Here is a 22461-nt window from a genome sequence, read left to right as displayed (position 1 = left end):
CTTCCACTGAATTCAATTTCAGTGGAAGAAGATATAAGGAGACTAGACTGCAGCACTCAACTGAAATACAGCCTACAAAACTGATAAATTAAAACACATTGTCAAGAAACAAACAAGCAAACAAAAAACACCATTAAAGCCATGTGTTAAAAATCACAGAAACAGCTAACCTGCCATATGTGTAATTACTAAGTATGGACACAGGAAGTATGAAAAAGCAAGGTAATATGATACCCCAAAAGAAATCTGCTTTAGTAACAGACTTCAAAGAAAAGGAGATGGGCAAAATGCTTAATTTCTCCATTCAGTATGGAGTTGTCTGTGGATTTGTCATCTACAGCCTTCATTATGTTGAGGTGTGTTGTTTCTATACCTAATTTGTTCAAGTTCTTTTAGTGAATAGATGTGGCATTTTTTTTTTTTTGACAGGCAGAGTGGACAGTGAGAGAGAGAGACAGAGAGAAAGGTCTTCCTTTGCCGTTGGTTCACCCTCCAATGGCCGCCGCGCCCGGCGCACCACGCTGATCCGATGGCAGGAGCCAGGTGCTTCTCCTGGTCTCCCATGGGGTGCAGGGCCCAAGCACTTGGGCCATCCTCCACTGCACTCCCTGGCCACAGCAGAGAGCTGGCCTGGAAGAGGGGCAACTGGGAAAGAATCCGGCACCCGGACCGGGACTAGAACCCGGTGTGCCGGCACCTCAAGGCGGAGGATTAGCCTAGTGAGCCACGGCGCCAGCCAGATGTGGCATTTTTATCAAACGCTTTTTCTAAATGAATCTTCATGAAGAACGGGAGTAGGAGATGGGTTGGTTTGCGGGTGGGAGGGTGGTTATGGGGGGAAAAACTGCTATAATCCAAAAGTTGTACTTTCAAAATTTATATTTATTAAATAAAAGTTTTCTAAAAAATGCTTTATTTATGGAATACATCTTTACAGTTGAGAGGGACAAAATTTTACTCAAAGGAAAAAAATTGTTTGAAAATTTCACTGTGCTACTTTTAACTTTATCACATTTATTTTTTTTTCCAGCAACAAGTTTTTGTCAGCAAATTAAAAAATATTTACCAAGGTTTGTCATTAGCCAGGTTCTGTGCAAGGTACAGAATTACTGAAAAAATAGGCAGAGTTTATTATTTGTTTGGAATTTTATGTGCTTTATTTTTATTAGCTTGATTTTCCACTAATGAGTTTAATATTTAAGTCCTAGAAGCACACAATTTAAAACAAGAGTTGTGAATTTGCCATCACTTACCAGACAAAAATGCAGACTTCAGAGATAAATAAACAAATTTAAATGTCATCTCCATAAGTTGCAAACTATGCGATCCCAGGCAATATTTCTGAACTTGCCCTCTTATATCTGTAAAATGAAGATATTTATCTTCATAGTGGAATTAATATGATAATATTTGTGAAGCCCTTGCAGAGTTCTAGGCAAGTAATGTTATGTCCGACAAATGTTATCTTCATTAAGTGTTTTAAAAGAATCTTTTTAACCAAAAAAATAAGTATTTACATCCCAGTTATAGAGGGTTAACCTTTAATTCATGCCTTGCCTTCTGATGAGAGTTAAATGCATGTTAATGTGACTATATCTAATCCTTGCTGTGACTGCTTCTAAGTTTTAAGCCTATATTGAATTTTAATCTTACATTGCCATTTCTCTACATCAGGGGAACCTTTACATTTTAGAAGAGAATCTGTTGTTTTGTTTTGTTTTTTGAGGACATATAAGATGACAGTCAGAGATAAGGAATTTAGCTATTTCCAAAGTACTGGGCTTGTGTGTTCAGCTTCTGCTTATGGAGGGTTCCAGAAGGGTATCCAGTACTACATCTAAGGCTCTACATTTTTTTAATTGGAAGTTATTTATCATAGCTACTTCCCAGGACTGCAAAGTGCCATTTTGGAGTAATATTATTTGCTTAAAAGAAATTATAAATTTTTACATTGTCACCAATATATTATTAAACTTTTTGATTTTTTAATGATTTATTTATTTATTTGAAAGTTACACAGAGAGACAGACAGAAGAGAGACAGAAGGAGAGACAGAGCGAGGTCTTCCATCCACTGGTTCACTCCCTATTTGGCTGCAATGGGTGGAGCTGTGCTGATCCAAAGCCAGGAGCCGGGAGCTTCTTCCAGGTCTCCCACATGGGTGCAGGTGCCCAAGGATTTGGGCCATTTTCTACTGCTTTCCCAGGCCATAGCAGAGAATTGGATTAGAAGTGGAACAGCCAGGTCTTGAACTGGCACCCACATGGGATGCCAGTACTGCAGGCAGCAGCTTAACCTGCTATGCCACAGTGCTGGCCCCAAACTTTTTGATTTTTATTTACTGTATTTTGCTAAATATGTTTATACATTTTCTTTCTTGTTGTTGCTTTAAGTGATTTCTAAGGAATGAAATGGGTTATTTTAAATTACTGTCTTTTAAAAGTGGAAGAGTGGGACCGGCGCTGTGGCGCAGTAGGTTAAAGCCCTAGCCTGAAGTGACAGCATACCACATGGGGGCCAGTTTGAGTCCTGGCTGCTCCTCTTCCGATCCAGCTCTCTGCTATGGCCTGGGAAAGCAGAAAAGATGGTCCAAGTTCTTGGGCTCAGCTCCGGCTGTTGTGGCCATCTGGGGAGTGAACCAGTGGATGGAAGACCTCTCTCTCTGTCTCTACCTCTCACTGTAACTCTGCCTTGCAAATAAATAAAACAAAATCTTTAAAAAAAAAAAAAGTTGAAGAGTCCAATGGCCATTATGAATGAACTGGGTCTGTTAATAACTTTGGATAAAGGAAGAAGCTAAGTAAGTGGTCATTTGCAGTTTTGATTCTACTGCCCATAAGGGATTAGACCTGGAACAAGCAACTTTCCTAATAGGAATGTGTCAGTTAGAACTTACGAGTCAATCAAATTCACTCCCTTCCTCTCTAAGAGTTTGAATTAAGACTTTGTAATTACTTTATCAGAGGCACTTGGGATGAAAAGTCATAGAGATATTCAACAGAGTTCGAGATACTTAGTTCTAATTCAGGTAAGTTAGAAATAGAATAGAACACAGGAGTATAGCGAAGTGGAGGAGCAATGAAAAAGAGAAGCATCTATCAAAGAAACCAGGTGATTTCTGAGAGGAAACACATCCCACTTTTGGGTCCCTTTTTGTTCCCAGGAGGGCTGGCAATGGTATGTCTTATTCAGTTCTGTGAGGTCTTTGTTTTCCTGTGATATCATTGATGATATTTATAGCAGAAGCAGTATATCTGTTTATTGTGTCCATAAAATGAAGTAAAAAAGAAAGGATCCAAACATAGGACTGATGACACTTAAATTAGAAATGCTAAAATAAAAGCAAATGAAATCACATACATTGAAATATTTGCTCATATAATGGAAAGTTTTGCATCACAAATTTTTGGAAATATCTGTATATTGAGGAACACATATCAAAGAGTTAAGGTGGCCATATATAGTCCATGCTAATATGAGTTCATCCCAGAGAGGACGTGAGAGAGTAAGTTAATTAGTGCAGTAAATTAATAGAGCACACAAGTGACAATACTGTATCTAAAGTAATTTATTGGTGTTAATTTGTTCATTTGCAAATGTACAAAGTTCACTTGTTGAAATGGATGTTTTAATATATACTATAAATTGCTTCTGAACTTGCACTTTTTAAAATTAGCTTTAGTTTAGTCAAATTTGTGTAAGTGTGTTAGAGTGGACCTTTCTCTCTTAATCCTGTGTAATTGAGTATTTGTGTTTTCTACATATTTAGAAGTAGGCACTGCCAGGTCATAGATAGCATTTTGAAGGATTACTTGTCTAACAGTGTCTTTGGACTCCCCTTTTCTTGCCCAGCCTCTTTCTCCTTTCAAAACCTACTGCTAGGAAAGGGTCTGAAACCTGTTCATACTAAAGTTTGTGAAACTGATAAAACTTATAAAATACTAACATTATTCTCAACAATATGCTTGCTATTTTTTTACATTTTATACTTTACAAAACATTTCCACAAGCCACGTATCATTTAATTACCTATACTCTATAAGGAAGATGACATGTTACCTTTTACAAATGATGAAATTAAGACTCAGATATCAAAACAGAGCTATGGGTTCAGATCTCTAAAACTCTGGTTTTCCATAGCAAGAGCTGCTGTATGACACTACTATAGACCAGAAGGGATATACAACTTAAGCTAATAGAAATCATTCCCAATTATAGAATTTATGTTAGAACTAATTATTTACACTGACTTTGTTTTCTAGGTTGAGCCATTTCAGTTCTTTCCATGGTCACAAGCTAATGGGAAGTAGCAGGATCTGACAGATTACTAGGATGCAGCCATGTCAGTAGGAGGAAAAATCTAAATAAAGTAGAACAATGGGGCTGTCATTTAATTTAGGGGAAAATAATTCATGTAGTTCAGTAGTTTCTGGAGACTGTTGTAAAGAATTATGTAACATCCAACAGGTCTCCCATATGTGTGGCAGGAGTCCAATTACTTGAGCCATAACCACTGCCTCTCATGGTCTGTACGGGTGGGAAGTTGGAGTCAGGAGCAAGAACTGGGAACTGAATCCAGGTATTTCACCTGGGATGTTTGTGCCTTAGCTGCTAGGCTAAATGCATCCTATGTTGGTTACATGTTAGTTACTGCCTCCCACACTAGATGTAAGGTTCATGAGAAAGGGAATCGTCTTCCTACTATTGAATGAATGAATCTTTCTAGGAGACTAGTTTGCTATTGAAATTAAGTGTGAGCAAAAGTAAGAATACCAAAGACAGGCTACTTAACTAGGTTGGATGAAATCTATGTCCCTCTTTTCCTGGGACATGCCAAGTCTTTATTTTTCAGTCTACCTTGTAGTTGAGTGTAGCCATATAATAGATCAGGATGTAAGCTGGAGGGATGTGCACCATTCTAAGGCCTGGCCCATAAAACCTCCCATGCATAGAGTTATCATCATCTTCGTGTGTCTAGGACAGGTATGGGATACATTTGTTGCCAAGTATGTTTAGTAGTCCTTCTTCTCCCTTAAGTATCCCAGTTCACACAAATTGTCCAGATAGCACCTTCTGCATGACATCTAGATCCCTTCTTCCTCTGAAGCTTTTTGAGCTCTGTGGTTCTGGAAACTGCACATTATGGATTGTGTAGCCAAAAGAAGGAAGGATTCTGAATCCTTAAATTATTACCTGGAAAAGAATTGCCCATCCACCTACCTTCAATATATTTGAATGAGAAAAAAAAATTTTGTGCTTGAGCTATTATACATTTTGGGATTTTTTAAAATTATAATAATTAACTTATTCTATCTAATAGAAGAATCTAAAAGTCAAATTGTTGGTATTCAGAATATATAAAATTAGGAAATATAGGTGCTTACTCTTAGCAAATACAAACATATTTTGACTTCCAATTATATATTATTTCAAAAGGCCTACCAAATTAAATAGCTATAATATTTTAATATTCATAGTTTGTTTTATAAGGCCAGTGTTGTTAGTAAAATTCAACACAGAGTCATAATAAATTGAGCCTGGACTGTCATTTCCCACAGAGATGTTTAATTTGGCAATTCTACTGTGGAACGTTCCATGTGCATGTAGGAAAATATTATATGATTGGTTGGAATAATTTGATTACTCTATGTTCACCAACTGGAAAGTCTAGTCATAATAGCATTTTTATCTTCATTTTGTCCCTTGATAACCAATTCATGAAACTAATCAGCTAAATGAAATCTTTCTGGAAGGCAGAAGTCTTACAAACTATTTCTGATACCATCTGCTGCACAAAAAGGAAAATATGGTGTTATAATTGATATGTTATGAAATAGCCAAGGGACTGAAGTGGTGGTTTTTGACTTAGCAGATTTCTGGGAGACCTCAGATTCTGATGGAGATTCTGATGGGTACACAGGCATACAGAAAGAACTCCACACCTGGAGCTGGACTGGCGTCTCTCTGCCATTGTAGCCACCCAGACAAGAGAGAGAGCAGCTTGCTTTCGAGCAATTATATGCATCTTAACTTTTAACTTAGCTAACACAGGCTTACTGAACCATATCCAAAAATAACAGAGCTATGCATTGAAATATAAAGTAAGCTTCTTCCACCCCTGCCCTCTCTTCAGGCTCCTCCTCTCTCTCTCCACCATTCCCAATTCAATTTTTTCTTAAAGAGCCACCACAAAAGATTGCTTATTTTGGGCAACTTTTATTTTGGAAACTTTTCACAAAGATCTCATGGTGCTTGTGATGTGTTCATAAAAATGTCGGTTGGGAGATTCATGTGGGAAAGTAGACCTTTTTGGCAAGTGAGTTTATAGCCAGGAAGTTATTGTATCTGGCAAACTGGCTTTTTTTGCTATGGTCACTCACCCCCAGTATTGATAACTGGAGAGATGTCTCCCAACCTCTGAAGTCACTGGATCTGTGTCGTCACAGTCTGTACACCATACTTCTTGGAACTAGGGGAAAGGGTGGGGAGTTGAGGGTCATAATAGTCAGTATGAAGGTTTCCCTTCATTCCTCAAATTTCCAATCTTGGATCTCGACCCCTTTCCCAACCCAAATGCCCCTGAGTTCTCAGGTTTAGATCCTCCTGGTTCAGTTTCACTGCAGTTAACCTTCCATCTCTGAGGTGGAGTTGGATATTGCTGACTTGCTGTGCTGAAAGGGAGAAAGGCAGAGTCTGGAACTTTGACATGTTTTCCTCTATGACCTATCCTTTCCTTATGTGGTGTCATGTGGCTCCATGTAGACCCTTTAATTGTTGTGGGATAAGAACTCTCCCTACTAGATATCTCTGTATGTCACATTCTGTGGACTTAAGGACTTGCAAATTATTTTCAATTGTGTAATACAAATGGACAGACACATATGCAAGAATGAAAACTTTTTTTTGGCTAAAATATAACCTTTATCATACATCGGTCATATGTTTTTAATGTCAGTCTCTGTATTTGTTGAATGGATTTAAAAAAAAGATTTTATTTATTTAGTTGAAAGAGTTAGAGAGAGGGAGGCACACATACACACACACACACACACACACACAAGAGAGAGAGAGAGAGAGAGAGAGAGAGAGAGAGATCTTCCAGCCACTGGTTCAGTCCCCAAATGGCCATAATGGCCAGGGCTGGGCCAGGCTGAAGCCAGGAGCTTCTTCCAGGTCTTCTATGTCAGTAGCAGGCATTCAAGTACTTGTGCTATCCTCTACTGCTTTCCCAGGCTCATTAGCAGGGATCTGGATTGGAAGTGGAACAGCTGAGACACAAACTGATGCCCATATGTGATGCTGGCATCACAAGCAGTGGTTTTACTTGCTATCCCATAATGCCAGCCCCTATTGAATGGATATTTTTACGAAATTCTCTAACATAATAATGAAAGCCAATATTCAGGTATCTTTGTATTGTCTTTTAGTGGAAATATTCTTTACTTTGTTTTGACTACATTATTATATAACACATGACACTTTCCTATTGAACTTGGAATAGCTGGCTTAGGTTTTTCTTATGGCAACATTTATTAGAAAGAGGTAATTACTAGGAAATATTTTATGGTGTATTATTCCCAGGAAACAAAACATTGGTGTCTTTTCCATGAGTTTGATATCACTAGAACAAAGGAACTTTTATAGGCTAATCATAAAGTTGATATAATAATGCAGAGCTTTCATAAGAATAGGGATGAGATTGCATACCATGTTGACACCCTATCTAAATCAGCACACATTCAGCAAGAGTTATAAAAGAGAAACTGGGAGATTCTAATTTGAGCAAGGCTGATAGAGAAGTTTTATTTCTTTATGAATATTAGTAATATATATTATGCACACTAAAAATGACACAAATATATAGTATATAGACAAGGAAAATGGATCAATACAATTTGCATTCTATGAAATTTCTGAGCAAGTTTAAATGATAATCATTTTCTTAGTCTGAATAAATATCCCTTGGTAGTAAGTAGAATGAGATGATATATATAAAGATATCTTATTTTGAGAGAGAGCCTTCAGTCAATATTTGAATTTGTTGTTTATTATATGGAGGTATTTATCAAAATAATCAGTACATACATCACTATGCTTAGTTTTTTAATTAAAAAAGCAAACATTTGATGTCATTGTATTACAAACAAAATCAGATGACTCTAGGGAGCCTTTGGAAAAGCAGCTCCAGGATCTGTATTAGTTTCCTATTGCTGTTGTAACAAATCATCTCAAATTTAGTGGCTTAAAACAACACAAATTTATTATTTTACAGTTTTATGAAAATCCCACACTGGTCTTATTGGGCTAACATCAAGGTGTTGGTAAGGCTGTGTTCCTTTTCTGGAGCTTCTAGGTATGAATCCATTTGCCTACATTTCTGGTTGTAGAGTCTACCCAAAAACCTTAGTTTTGGACCCTCTTTTTCCATCTTCAAAGCCATCAGTGAAGCATCTTTGTGATCCTGCTTCTGTTGTCCCATCTCTTTGTGAAAGGAAAGAGTCTCACCTCTAAGGGTTTGAGGCTAATGTCCCCATCTCAAAATTCTTACCCTGAACTGTATTTAGAAAGTATCCTTTGCCATATAAAATAACATACTGAGGGGGGCTGGCATTGTGGGATAGTGGGTTAAGCTTCCTCCTGTTATTCTGCCATCGCATTTGGCCAGTGGTTTGAGTCCCCACAGCTCCCTTCTGATCCAGTTCCCTGCTAATGTGTCTAGGAAAGCAGCAGAAGATGGCCAAGTTCTTGTGCCCCTGTCACCCACGTGGGAGACCCAGATGGAGTTCCAGGCTCCTAGCTTCAACCTGGCCGAGTCTTGGCTATTGGGGCCATTTGGGCCAGCAGCTGAAATATCTCCTCTCCATCAGTCTTACCCTCTCTCTCTCTCTGTAACTTTGCTTTTCAGATAAATAAATCTTTTTTTAAATAATAACATATTGAAAGGCTCTGGGGAATAAGGTGTGAATATTTTAGGGAGTCACTGTTCTGCCTACAAGCTCTAATCCTGGGTTCTCTGACAAAGCACAGGTACAGATAAATTCTTAGATATAATTTTTTCATTTATACAGTATGGTTCCTATCCTCATACTGTTTTGTTGGCAGAATTCTCACCATTTCATAAGAGCTACTGTAATTTTCTTCCTGCATTTGACACATATATATTGAATTGCTGTTGTCTTCTAGACACTTTGCTAGGACTGATGAATTAAAGTGAAAGACAGAGGTCCTGTTTTCTAGGATCTTATTTTTTTATTTGACAGGTAGAGTTACAGACAGTGAAAGAGAGACAGAGAGAAAGGTCTTCCTTCCATTGGTTCATTCCCCAAATGGCCGCTATGGCTGGCACTGCACTGATCCAAAACCAGGAGCCAGATGCTTCTTCCTGGTCTCCCATGTGGGTACAGGGGCCCAAGGACTTGGGCCACCCTTCACTGCCCTCCCAGGCCACAGCAGAGAGCTGGACTGGAAGAGGAGCAACTGGGACTAGAACCTGGGGCCCATATGGGATGCCAGCACCACAGGTGGAGGATTAACCAAATGAGCCACGGCACCGGCCCCTGTTTTCTAGGATCTTAAGCATAGTAAAAAGACAATTTCATAACATAATAGTGGTGAGCATGGGATGTTATGAGATTTTACAGGGGTACCCAATACAATATTAACATTTCAGGCATGATGTCCTGGAGAGAATGACATCTAACTTGTGGGCTCATCCTGCAAGACCCACACTGTTGGGATGGTGGGGCAACAGCATACTTTGACAAGAAGCACCGGAGTCAGTTTTGGTGAACATGTTTGTTTATTAACAGTTGAGCACAAGGGCAGGCAAAGGGGAGTAGCTAGTTCTATAGGATAAAGCAAATACTGGTGCCTCTTTGCTTCTCCAATCACCTTGAGGGTCATGTAGCCTACGTAGCCTTCCAGGCAGTCTTATTGGTCTGGGCCACACTTGGGAGCTATTCACCAAGTTGATAATCACAAGGCCACTCAACAGCAAGTGGGGGTGGAGGAAATGTGCCTGGGGCATATGCCGTCTGCCAGCAATCAGGTCATATATGGGTCTCAGTGTGCTGAGCCTCTGACCAGGGTCTTTCCTGGGAGGTATGGTATGCCATGCCCTCTTAGCTTCCTGCATGGGTAGACAAGCAGTCTCCTAGCCAGGCACAGGATCACCCACACTAACTGTTGAGTGTACTTTGCAAAAAAGGGATGTGTGTGTGTGTGTGTAAGTTGGGACTAGGGAATAAGGGAAGTTATAAGACCATTGTATTTTTGTATATTTTATTGCTACATTATGGAGATAATGGTGGCTCAAAGAACAGACAAAATTTTTGCCATCATAGTGCTCAAAAGACCCAATGAGCTGGGTGTCCTAGTCTAGTAGAATTAGCAATAGTGAGAACCTTCACACATCAAAAGCACAATCAGTAAAGACAGAGAAATGATGGGAAAGAACTGAGGCAGTTAAGAAATGTGATGGTCAAAAGAAGAGCACAGACATTCGGATATGGCTGAAGAGCCCATGAGAGTATTTTAGGCATGGAAAACCAAGACACCCTGGAAAAAAAAAAGAAGACCTAAATGGAAAATCTCAGCGAGTGAGATCCCCAGTGGAAAGAATGGGGCCATCAAAGAAGCAGGGACCTTTCTCTGAAGGGAGGAGAGAACTTCCACTTTGACTAAGACCCTGTCTGAATAAGATCGAAGTCAGCGAACTCAAAAGGCTTCCATAGCCTTGGCAACTCATGACTAGAGCCTAGGGAGATTACTGACACCATAAACAAGAGTGTCAAATTGTTAAGTCAACAACAGGAGTCACTGTGTACTTACTTCTCATGTGGGATCTGTCCTTAGTGTGCTGTCCAATGTGAAGTAATGCTATAACTAGTACTGAAACAGTATTTCACACTTTGTGTTTCTGTGTGGGTGCAAACTGATGAAATCTTTACTTAATATATACTGAATTGATCTTCTGCATATAAAGAGAATTGAAAATGAATCTTGATGTGAATGGAATGGGAGAGGGAGTGGGAGATGGGAGGGGTGTGAGTGGGAGGGAAATTATGGGGTTAGGGGGGCCATTGTAATCCATTAACTGTACTTTGAAAATTTATATTTACTAAATAAAAAATAAATTTAAAAAAAAAAAAGAAGAGCACAGGAAGATGATAGAATGTGCCCACTTGAAAGCCTAGTTTCAGAATATGAGAACATTGAAGACACCAAGGGTATTCTAAGCCTGAAGCAGTTTAGTTTTTACGAGTGATTTTTTTTTTTTTTATAAATCTAAGGGGACATTCTCAGTTGTTCATCATTTTGAGTATTTTTACTCATTTCTTGACCTTCTGTTGAAATGGGCTTAGCTGTGCAAAGAGGTTGCTTGGTACAAACAGAATAGAAAGAATATAAGCAGAACAAACTAATTTTTATTGAAACCAGATATCACTTCCTTGGCAAAAAGAATCAATTTACAATCATCTGATTCACTAGCCTGGCCTTATTTTGTGGGATTACAGTGCTAAGCAGTTGATGTATGACTTGATTATACATGATTAATTACCACTGATGTTTCCAGCAAGTTTTACAGGGTGTTTCCAGTCGTCCTCTCACTTCTTTCACATCCCTCTCCCTCTCCTGTGGCCCTGAGCTCTCCCCACAAAGCCTCCCATCCCCTTTCCCTCAAATCTGCCATGTTACTGATACACTAAGAACTCCCAAAGGACCATGTGATTTCTGGAAAAATTAGGAGAATGTTACTAAAATTCTTGAGGGATCAAGGTCACAACCACATTTGTGACATATTATCTGGGGAAAAGACTCTCTTTTCAGTCTTGTTGTTGCCTATTTTGTGACACTGCATTTTGCATGTTGTATTTTGTAATTGTGCACTTTAAAAAAAGATTATTTATTTGAGAGGTAAAGTTAGAGAGAGAGGGAGAGATAGAAAGAAAGGTCTTCCATCTGGTGTTTCACTCCTCAAATGGCCACAACAGCCAGAGCTGGGCTGATCTGAAGCCAGGAGCCAGGAGCTTCCTCCAGGTCTCCCATGCAGGTGCAGAAGTCCAACCCCTTGGGCCACCTTCCACTGCTTTCTCAGTCCATAGATGATAGCTGGATCGGAAGAGGAACAGCCAGGACATAAACAGGCACCCATATGGGATGCTGGCGCCACAGGCGAAGGCTTAACCTACTATGCCACAAGGCTGGCTGGTCCAAGTCTGCACTTCTGACTTCACTTGTTTGTAATAAAACCTCTCTGGATATTTGGATTAGGTCAGAGAGCTTAGTTTAACAGCAGGGTGTTACTGCTGCATGAAACTCAGCCGCACTGAGGTATTGTGTTAATTACCTAAACTATTCTAAATATTAATGTTGACAAAAATAAACAGATGAATAGTACATTTTAAACTAGAGTGGCAGGAGGCAAAATAATAACTAGACAGATATGCTTATTATCAATTTTTTCATAAAAGCTTGGAATACTTAAATCCTATTCTTACATTGCAATTTGAAAAGATGGGAAATCTTGAATTTTCAAGTGGAGTGGGAGATGTTTAAATAAAATGTGAAGAACATGCATGTTATTATATTATAAAGATTTACAATTATGCCTTGATTGCAGCTAAGGGATTACATATTTTTAATGAAGTGCACATTGTCAGTGTGCAAAGCAATAAAAATGAAAAAAGTTACAGAACTGAAAATTTAATATATATGATAATACACATAAATCTATTAGAGGAAGAAAAGCAGAATTAATCATAATTCAGTATCCAGAGGGTGAATAAAAATACCAAAGATTTATGAAATAAAAAATTCATTTTGTAATTAGTTTAGCATAGTAAAATTAGAAAATGAATCAGTTTTTTTAAAGACTGATAACTTATAAAATGTTACATAAAAGGAAAATAGGAAAAATGTTAATAATAAGCAGTACCTGAGAAGGGGAAAAAAAACTGTTATCTTGAAATGACAATGATTAAATTTCTAATTAATTCATGGTGTCATTTTGAAAAGTAATCACAGTGATGCTTGGCATATTCTAAATATTCAAGTGAAATGCAAAGATATGCCCAAAGCATTTGTGAACCTCAATGCTTTTGAGCACGAATAACCCTCTCCAAGGCTTTTTGGAAAAGCAACATGACATTAAATTCTTTTCTCTTTGGGGTTATTTTCCATAGCTGTTAATATTTGTGGGTGTTCTGAATGTCAGTGGTCCATGTATAGATTTGATTTTTCCTAATATATCAAGAAATAAATTTTATTTATATAACTGTGGATGTTTTCATGATAGAGTTTTTATTTTTTTAATTTTTTTAAAATTTTTTTGACAGGCAGAGTGGACAGTGAGAGAGAGAGAGAGACAGAGAGAAAGGTCTTCCTTTGCCATTGGTTCACCCTCCAATGGCTGCCGTGGCCGGCACGCTGCGGCCAGCGAACCACACTGATCCGGTGGCAGGAGCCAGGTACTTCTCCTGGTCTCTCATGGGGTGCAGGGACCAAGCACTTGGGCCATCCTCCACTGCACTCCCTGGCCACAGCAGAGAGCTGGCCTGGAAGAGGAGCAACCGGGACAGAATCCGGGGCCCCGACCGGGACTAGAACCCTGTGTGCCATCGCCGCAAGGAGGAGGATTAGCCTACTGAGCCGCGGCGCCAGCATGATAGAGTTTTATTATATGAAGAAAATATTTTAAGGAATGAAGTAAACATAAAATGACCAGGATCCATTCTTTGTCTTTACATGTAGTGAATGTCCACAACAGTCTAAAAGCATCTAACAGATAACTCCATTTTTACAACAAAATAAACATAACTTTAATTTCACACAGAAATTAATTTCCACAGAGTCTGAATGACCTTCTTACAGTATCCAAGTAGACAGGTTTTCTGGGTCATATTAAATGTTTTGTGATCATATATTCTGATGTCCCTGTGTAGAGAGGCAGGAGAGGAGGTTATAAATGTGTTGAAGACCCAGGCCATGTTTCTTATTTGTGGCTTTGGACCTTGCTGTATTAAGGGTACTGTGTAAATACACAGGAAAAGTTAAGTACTGAAGCAAGTATTTTCTTTTTTTTTATAGTTTAATGTATTTTAATAGCAAACTTATAGGAATAGCACAGAAGACAACATTAAAAACATGTACTTGCATGTAGGACAACTCAGAAAAGTATAGTGAATGGATGGAATCTACTGTATGATAAAAATGCTACAAACACCATTTAGTTGCCGTCAATAAGAAATTTACTTGTTTTAAAAAAATCCAAATGCTGGCATTGTCCAGAAAAATTTAACAGGTTTATTTATAATTGTTATAGAGTTGAACCGCTGAAACTTGTTCACTGAAACATTTTGACTTGCATTAATGCTTTACGTCCCCGCATTTATATTAAAAATCCACACACAAATAAAAATGGAAAAACTGGCAATACCTGATTTCTGTCCCCTATTTTTCACTCGCAATCATATACTTAGGTAGGTACCTTTTGACCCCATGGAAAAAAATATCTAACGTTCAGAACTACCAATAACAGGAAGAAGAGAAAAAAAAATTTTTTGAGAATGAAATGTTTCCCGTCATAGTGGATCCTTAAGCACGTTCTCCACGTATGCGGCGTGCTAGCTGGATGTCTTTTGGCATAATTGTTACACGTTTGGCATGGATAGCACACAGGTTGGTGTCTTCAAAAAGGCCAGATAGGCCTCACTTGCCTCCTGCAAAGCTGCACTCTGGAAGCGCAGATCTGTTTTGAAGTCCTGAGCAATTTCTTGAACCAGACGCTGGAAGGAGAGTTTGTGAATCAGAAGTTCGGTGGACTTTTGATAACGTCTGATTTCACGAAGTGCCAGAGTACCGGGCCTGTAATGATGAGGTTTCTTCACCCCTCCAGTAGAGGGCGCACTGTTGCAAGCAGCTTTTGTAGCCAGTTGCTTCCTGGGTGCTTTACCATTGGTCGATTTGTGGGCAGTCTGCTTTGTATGAGCCATGGTATAAAGACCTCCTTACTTACCCCGGGATGGGAAGTGGCGGTGATTCCCACACCTTTCCTGCCCAAAAACTGGGGCCTGGGGCCTGGGGGCAGTAAGGGAGAGGCCCGCGTGGGTCGTGGTGAAGGTTTGGGGTTCGGGGAACGGACAGCGGGCGAGATTTCACTGAAGAAAGAGGAGCAGGAAGCTGTTATTTGGAAGTGTTTTCTTTTTTACTTTGGTTTCATGTGAATTATTGTGTTCTTAATGTACTCAGGTACTTATTCACATATTTTATCATTTCAGTGGAATGCTGGCCATTTTTTCCTACATTTTATTAGGCCAGTGTTTCTAATGGTTTCAGAGCAGTAGCAGTGTTACCTGACACTAATCTCAAAATAGGCCTGCCTATATTACATAGATTTTTATGTCCTTCATCCTTTGAAGAGTTCACAGTGGGTATTGATGTGTTAATATATAGATTCTATTAGGAGGGAGGGAAAGACTTCTACCTTCCTATTAATTCTATTTAACTGACTGCTTATTAAGAGAAAGCAAATGTCATAGTTTTTATTTTGAAAGTTTTTTTGGTTAAGAACTAGTTGATAATATCCATTGGTTTTTTTTTTTTTTTTTTTTTTTTTTTTTGACAGAGTGGACAGTGAGAGAGAGAGACAGAGAGAAAGGTCTTCCTTTTCTGTTGGTTTATCCCCCAATGGCCGCTGTGGTCTGTGTGCTGCGGCCTGCAAGCCACGCAGATCTGAAGCCAGGAGCCAGGTGCTTATCCTGGTCTCCCATGGGGTGCAGGGCCCAAGCACTTGGGCCATCCTCCACTGCACTCCCTGGCCACAGCAGAGAGCTGGCCTGGAAGAGGAGCAACTGGCACAGAATCCAGAGCCCCAACCAGGACTAGAACCCAGAGTGCCGGCGCCGCAGGTGGAGGATTAGCCTATTGAGCCATGGCGCCGGCCAATAATCATGCTTTTATAAATTAACAACTAGTCTTATTTTCTCTTCACTGTTTTATTGGAATCTATACTTTTTACTATTATTTCATAGTTCAGGTGAGATAGATTTTTTTTGAGTAACAGTTCTCAAAAAGGGAAAAAAACAGTTGCTGCTATTTTCCAATTTTTAGAAAATTAAAACATATATTGCTGGCCGGTGCCGCGGCTCAATAGGCTAATCCTCCGCCTTGCGGCGATGGCACACAGGGTTCTAGTCCCGGTTGGGGCACCGGATTCTGTCCCAATTGCCCCTCTTCCAGGCCAGCTCTCTGCTATGGCCCGGGAGTGCAGTGGAGGATGGCCCAAGTGCTTGGGCCCTGCACCCCATGGGAGACCAGGAGAAGCACCTGGCTCCTGCCTTCAGATCAGCACGGTGTGCCAGCCGCAGCGCACCAGCTGCGGTGGCCATTGGAGGGTGAACCAACAGCAAAGGAAGACCTTTCTCTCTGTCTCTCTCTCTCACTGTCCACTCTGTCTGTCAAAAAATAAATAAATAAATAAAAATAAAATTAAAAAAATATATATTGCATGGGCATTGTTATGCAGTGGGTTAAGTCACTGCTTGGGAGGCTTCCATCTCAGAATGTGGGTTTGGGTTCCTACTACTCTGCTTGTGATACAGCTTCTTGCTAGCGAACATGTGAGGCAGCTGACAATGAATGATGTAAATGTGTTCCTATCGCCCCTGTGGGAGACCCAGATGGAGTTTCTGGCTCCTGGCTTTGGCCTAGCCCATTCCTAGCTGTTGTTTTCATTTGGGAAGTAAATGAGCAGATGGAAGTTTCTCTCTGTCTCTCTTTCTCTGTTTCTTCCCTGATCTTTAACATATAAGAGATAATTTAAATTTCTTTTGATATAAAATGAGACAAAAAGTCCTCACCCACATTGGGTCACATAATAAGTCACTTAGCCAGAATCATGAGTTCACAATGACAGAGTGATTAAGAGAGTTTCTTTTAAAGCAATCAGAAGTGGTTCATATCAGAGAGCTAGAAGTAACTATTCTAGGTTGTTTATTGTTATTCAAACTTTTAAGTGATTTTTCTAACACTGGTACTTGGGTTTTAGTAAATTTCTAAAGAAGTGGGAGAGAGACAGGTAGATGTAATATAAGAATGCACATTTTTAAAACAAAAAAGATTTATCTATTTATTTGAAAGGCAGATTTGCAGATAAAGAGAGAGAGACTGAAAGAGAGATCTTCCATTGACTGGTCCACTCCCCAAATGGCTGCAACAACTGGGGCTGGACCAGGCCAAAACCAGGAGCCTGGAACTCTATCTAGGTCTCCCACATGGATGGCAGCAGCCCATGTAGTTGGACCATCTTCCACTGTTTGCCAGGTGCAATAGCAGGGAGATGGATCAGAGTGGAGCAGCTGGATCTAATTGGGACTAACCACCACCCAAATGGGATGCCACTCTCAAAGGTGGTAGCTTAACCTGTTGCATGACAACATGGGCCCCAGCAAGGCATATTTGAAAAGAAATTCTGAGAGAGTCAATACACTGAGGATTTTTTTTTATTAAGATGGGTAAGATTTATAACAGTTTTTAAGTACTTGAAATGGAATTATGAAAATAATTTTGTTTAATTATCTCTTTCTCCATACTGGGATTGAAAGAGAAGTAGGGGGCTTCTTTTGCAACAAATGGAAGAATGCATTTAGCCAGAGATAATTTTGCTCAAATTATGATTAAACATTTTAACAGTTGACTGAGCGCTGTTAGGAGTCCTTCATTAATAAACAAAGTAAAAGATCAATTTAAGTCTTCATGTGAACGTACATTTTCTCTTCATGATTCTTTGATGATCTTGTAAGACTTTAACATTTTTCCAGAGTTAAAAGCATTAAGAGGAGTTATATTTGTTGGAAGATTTCCTCCACAAAATACATTTTTTTTCTTTTATCCTTTAAGACAAAACTCAGCACATGCTGCCTGCTTTGATGTCTAAACAAGCTATGATCATTCATATTAAAAAGAAATGTGAGAGTCCAAGAAAAGGTCATTTAATTTTTATTTTCTTTTCCTCTTTTTCTGTGGTCACAGAGAAATGCAACATTTGTTTGAGAAGCTGCTGTGAAGTTGTGTGGCTGCTGCATTTCCTGGGAGCACACCCCACCTCCTGCCAGCGACTCTGAGGGGAGACAGCCTTGACTTGTGGCACTTTTCAGGTTTGTTTCTTAAACTCTGGCCAGCTTTTCAACTGACTCCAGGGGTGGAGTATCTTGAAATTCATCTTTAGGTTGCAGAAATTACATGGAGTACCCTGGCTCACATATTTCTAAATTCAGAGGTTGAAAATTACTGTCCGCCTAGGGTGTTTACCTGAAATTAATCAGCCCACATTTGGGACAGGCTGAGTTGCACATTGTGAACGTGTTGTTCTATCCCTGGAGCAATCAATCACAGAGCCAAGTAATAGCTAAGAAGGAAAGAAAAGAAGACAGTAATTAAATGTCTGGAAATTAGAACATTACACAAAACCTCAGAGATATAATGGTTATGAAGACAAGTTATAGAGATACAAGCTTCTAATTCTGGCTGTGCAACTTACTTCCCACTTTATATACTCATGAGCAAGTTAATTCAATCTCCGTAATCTCAGTTACTTCATCTATAAACATGGAATAATAAAAATAACCACCTCATAGGCTTGTTATGAGAACTGAATCAGGCAGTGGATACAAAATGGCAGTTAACATGGTAAGCATTTGTATTTTATCTGAGTCTGATGGCATTCAGGAATAAAGGTCAAAGAATACCGTGATTGACAAAAATCTGTAGTTAAATTACTTGTCATGGAAAAGTGCTTCTTCCTGGTAGCCTGAATATTTCTTGTTGCTCAACCACACTTCATTTACTTCCAGAGAGCTCTTATCCTACACTTGCTGCTTTGAAGTGCACCTATGGCTCCTGTTGGCAAGTTCTTGAGAATGCAGGGCTTTGGTCCAGCCTTGTCAAATCAAGAGGACAATCTCCTGTCCCCAGTAATACTGAACACTCAGGGGTTTCTAGATGTTTAGTTACCACTTACTCCTGGCTTCATCTTCTGTAAAGTAAATGTGTACTTGGCATAGATTTTATAACCACCTTGAAGGAGAAAAGGAACCAACCCTGCAATTATGGATGTTGTAGAGAATTTAATCTGATGCTCACTTCTTAGCAATTCCCATGCATTGTGTGAATATTTTTCAGCTCTTGTAATAGAATTCAAGTTCTTTCTCTTTTAAATAATGATTTATCCCAAAGGATTTTTTAATTAATGACAAAACGACACAAATTTATCGGACGTTTAAGATGGTATTTATACTCTTTCATTTATTTGAAGAGTCATAATTTATGTACCTTCTGCAGAAATATTAATAATTACCAACAGTTGTTGGACACTTCCTATGTGCCAGACTCTTTCCTAAGCCCTTGTACATGTAGGCTTATAGAAGTATTAGGGGAAAGAAGAAGAGTAACACCTTTTGATATTTCATATAGCAAAAGCTCAGTGATTTATTTATTTATTTATTTATTTATTTATTTTGGTGGAGAGATCAAGACTTGTGATCTTACCTCTGGTGAGATAAGAGCATTCTTGGTCTAAATGTTGATTTGCTTTGAAAATGAGGCACTAGCTTATTACATTAGTTAATTATTTTTATAAGTGTCTGGGTCCTTAGTGATTCATTTAAATTTAAAAAAGTCTGTTATATAGTTGAGAGACTGGCAGAGAGAGGCAGAGCGGACCTATTCATTGGTTTACTCCCTAAATTCCTATAACAACCAAGATGGCTAGGGCTAAAGACAGGATGCAAGAATGCAATTCAGGCCTCCAACTTAGGTTGGAAAAATTCTATTTAACATGAGCTATCACTGTTGCTTCTAAGGGTCTGCAAAGGCAGGAAGCTGGAGGCAGGAGCCAGAGCCAGGAACCAAAGGCAGACCCTTCCATGTGGAACTCAGGCTTCTTAACTGCTAGGTTAAATGCCTGCTATCTTTAGTGGCTAATTTAAATCTTATCCAAGTTTCTTTTTTCTTCCACATCTGGCCTCCTAGTGAGGATTCAGATCATATAAGCTAACATGATTATGCATTTAATTAATGTATATTTTGAACAGTTATGTCATTAAGTAACTATTTTTTTCAAAGATAATTGTAAATTGACTTTAGGATTGTCTGAGGTTTCCTTTAAGAGGGAGAACAATTGGCTAGAGTTCTGAAATGAAGGGAAAAATAAGGAAAAAAATTACAGAATAATTTCTTAAATTTTATTTTTAATTTAATTTTGGTAGGTAATATAAACAAAATATAGAGTCCGAAAGACAATATAGACAGTTGTAATCACTAATCTCATTTTAAAATTCTATTATTCTGTCCTTTTAAGAATATTTCCTTAAATATCTGCATTCCATCTCTTATCACCTTTATGCACTCAATGAGTGATTTCTCCTTGTATCTGAGCTGCTACTTCTACAAAATGGAGTTGACTTTAAGATGATTTTAGCCAGAATCCAGTCTGATGGGAGCACTGCACTGAAACCTGCTTGTATGGGAAACTACATACTGCCATTTTAAGATTTTTTTTTCTCTTTCTTTTTTAGAAAATTTATTTTGCTTTGAACTGAGACATAAGGAATTGTACATTTTTTTCTGGAGTAGCATGCAATATTTCTAAACATGTATATGTTGCATAATAACCAAAGACAGTAAACATTTCTATCTCCTTACTCCTTAAACATTTATGATTTCTTTATGGTAAAATCATTCAAAATCCTTTCTTATAGGTTTGTTTAAAGACAAATATATAATGCATTATTATTTTGTCCTACTTCTGTGAAAGACAACTCTGGAACTTTGTACTCCTGTCTAACTATAATTTAGGAATTTAGGTAGACACAATAAATTCTTCTTTTCAGGGATCCTATGAAGCATGTTCCTATACTAGAAAGGTATCTTTTTCTCAATAGGGTTCACATTCCATGCTTCACTTGTCTGTAGTGACATGAACAGGCAACCAGTAGATTGTTATGTTCTATGTCTCATGTTAGCACAGCCTTTGAAAAAAATATCTTGAGTGACTTTAGTATGTCTAAAATAAGTGGATATTTAATCTTACTTGTTTTATATCCTCAAACATCTGATAAGGATTTTAAATGACAGTATGCCAGAAATACATAGATTTATATTAAGTACCTTGGTACAGTGATAAGAAAACAGGACAATGGTTAAATTCATAAGGTATATATAGAAAAAAAAACGTGAAAAAGAATTGTTCAAACAAGTAAGTGATACTAAAATGGTGGTATTACTTTTATTATATGGTTTGAAAGCAAAAACCACTGTAATTGGTAAATTGAAACAGTTAACTCTAAAATAGGCCTTAATTATTCCTTATGTAAGAAAAATAGTGAAAACATGTTACAAGTTATTTCAAGTTTCTACTGAGTCTAAATTATTTCAAAGTGTGGATTTTCTTGGTTCACATCAGTGGGATTATGGTAATTTAAATTTGGTTTTAATATGAAATAACATATGACAGGAAAAAGAAAATCAGATTTTTTTTCATGTTAGAGGCCATTATATATATATAAACCCCTTACTTTCTGCTTGCATTTGCATGGGCATTTAGAAATGATATAAATCATGAAAATTTGACCTTAGTCATTTGTTATATTTCCAAATTTCCACAAGATGGCAGAATTTCAGAGCATTTTAAAATATTTGCCCAGATAGGTAGCTAGAATTGTTTTAAATTTTGTAACTAGGTTAAGCACAAATCCTGTTTTCTGATCACTGATGCACGTAATATGCACACAGAGCAGGGTCTGGTTCTTCCTTTTGTTATTTTCAGATTCTACTAAATTGGGGTAATGAAACAGCGGATTGCACAGAGTTTACAACACTCCTCGGGTAGACAACCACTCTCTTGTTTTATAACTCTAATTTGAGGTCATTCATAATCACCTAGGAACATACTGCCACATCTGTGTATTTCATTTGTTTTATTCATGAGGGTCAGAGATGAGCTGGGATGCAGACTTTAACAGATGGATCTCCACGTCCTGATATTTCTGAGGTTCTGGCCACATGGCAGTATGGTTCTTAAAGCAGTGAGGAGCAGTCAATCCTGTCCATCACCAGGCTTGTGCCTATAAATATTTAAATGATCATGTTTTACTCATTAAGGGTTTGATATGCTCTAGGTGACACAAGCTTACTGTTAAGTTTTAGACTCCTCAGGCAAGCAAACTCTACCTTTCTTTCCCTTTTCTTCCTTTTCCTTCTCTCCTTTCTTATTTCCCTCCCTCTCTTCTTTTATTTTCCCTCTTCTTTTTCTTTGTTTTCTTCTTTGTGATGCCAGTAATAATAGAGTTGCTATTAGTGACTCTCTTAAAGACAGATCTCTGAACAGCCATTAATGCTTCTTAGTTTCTTGGGGACTCCTATTATAAAATCTTATAGGCTAGTTAGTTTATAAACAACAGAAAT

At 38.3% G+C, this 22461-nt stretch overlaps 1 long non-coding RNA gene across 1 annotated transcript in view; it reads left to right on the top strand.

The window, feature by feature from the left end:
• The window catches only part of LOC127483718 (uncharacterized), a 162113-nt gene extending 142410 nt beyond the window's left edge, over positions 1 to 19703 (top strand). Inside the window, exon 3 of the long non-coding RNA XR_007910243.2 lies at positions 18031 to 19703. This is a non-coding gene — a long non-coding RNA (uncharacterized lncRNA). The remainder of the gene's footprint in view (positions 1 to 18030) is intronic.
• The last annotated feature ends 2758 nt before the right edge of the window (positions 19704 to 22461 follow it).

The sequence above is a fragment of the Oryctolagus cuniculus genome, chromosome 12, assembly GCF_964237555.1.
Source record: "Oryctolagus cuniculus chromosome 12, mOryCun1.1, whole genome shotgun sequence".
Taxonomy (NCBI): domain Eukaryota; kingdom Metazoa; phylum Chordata; class Mammalia; order Lagomorpha; family Leporidae; genus Oryctolagus; species Oryctolagus cuniculus.
This window is presented reverse-complemented; position numbering and strand designations above follow the sequence as displayed.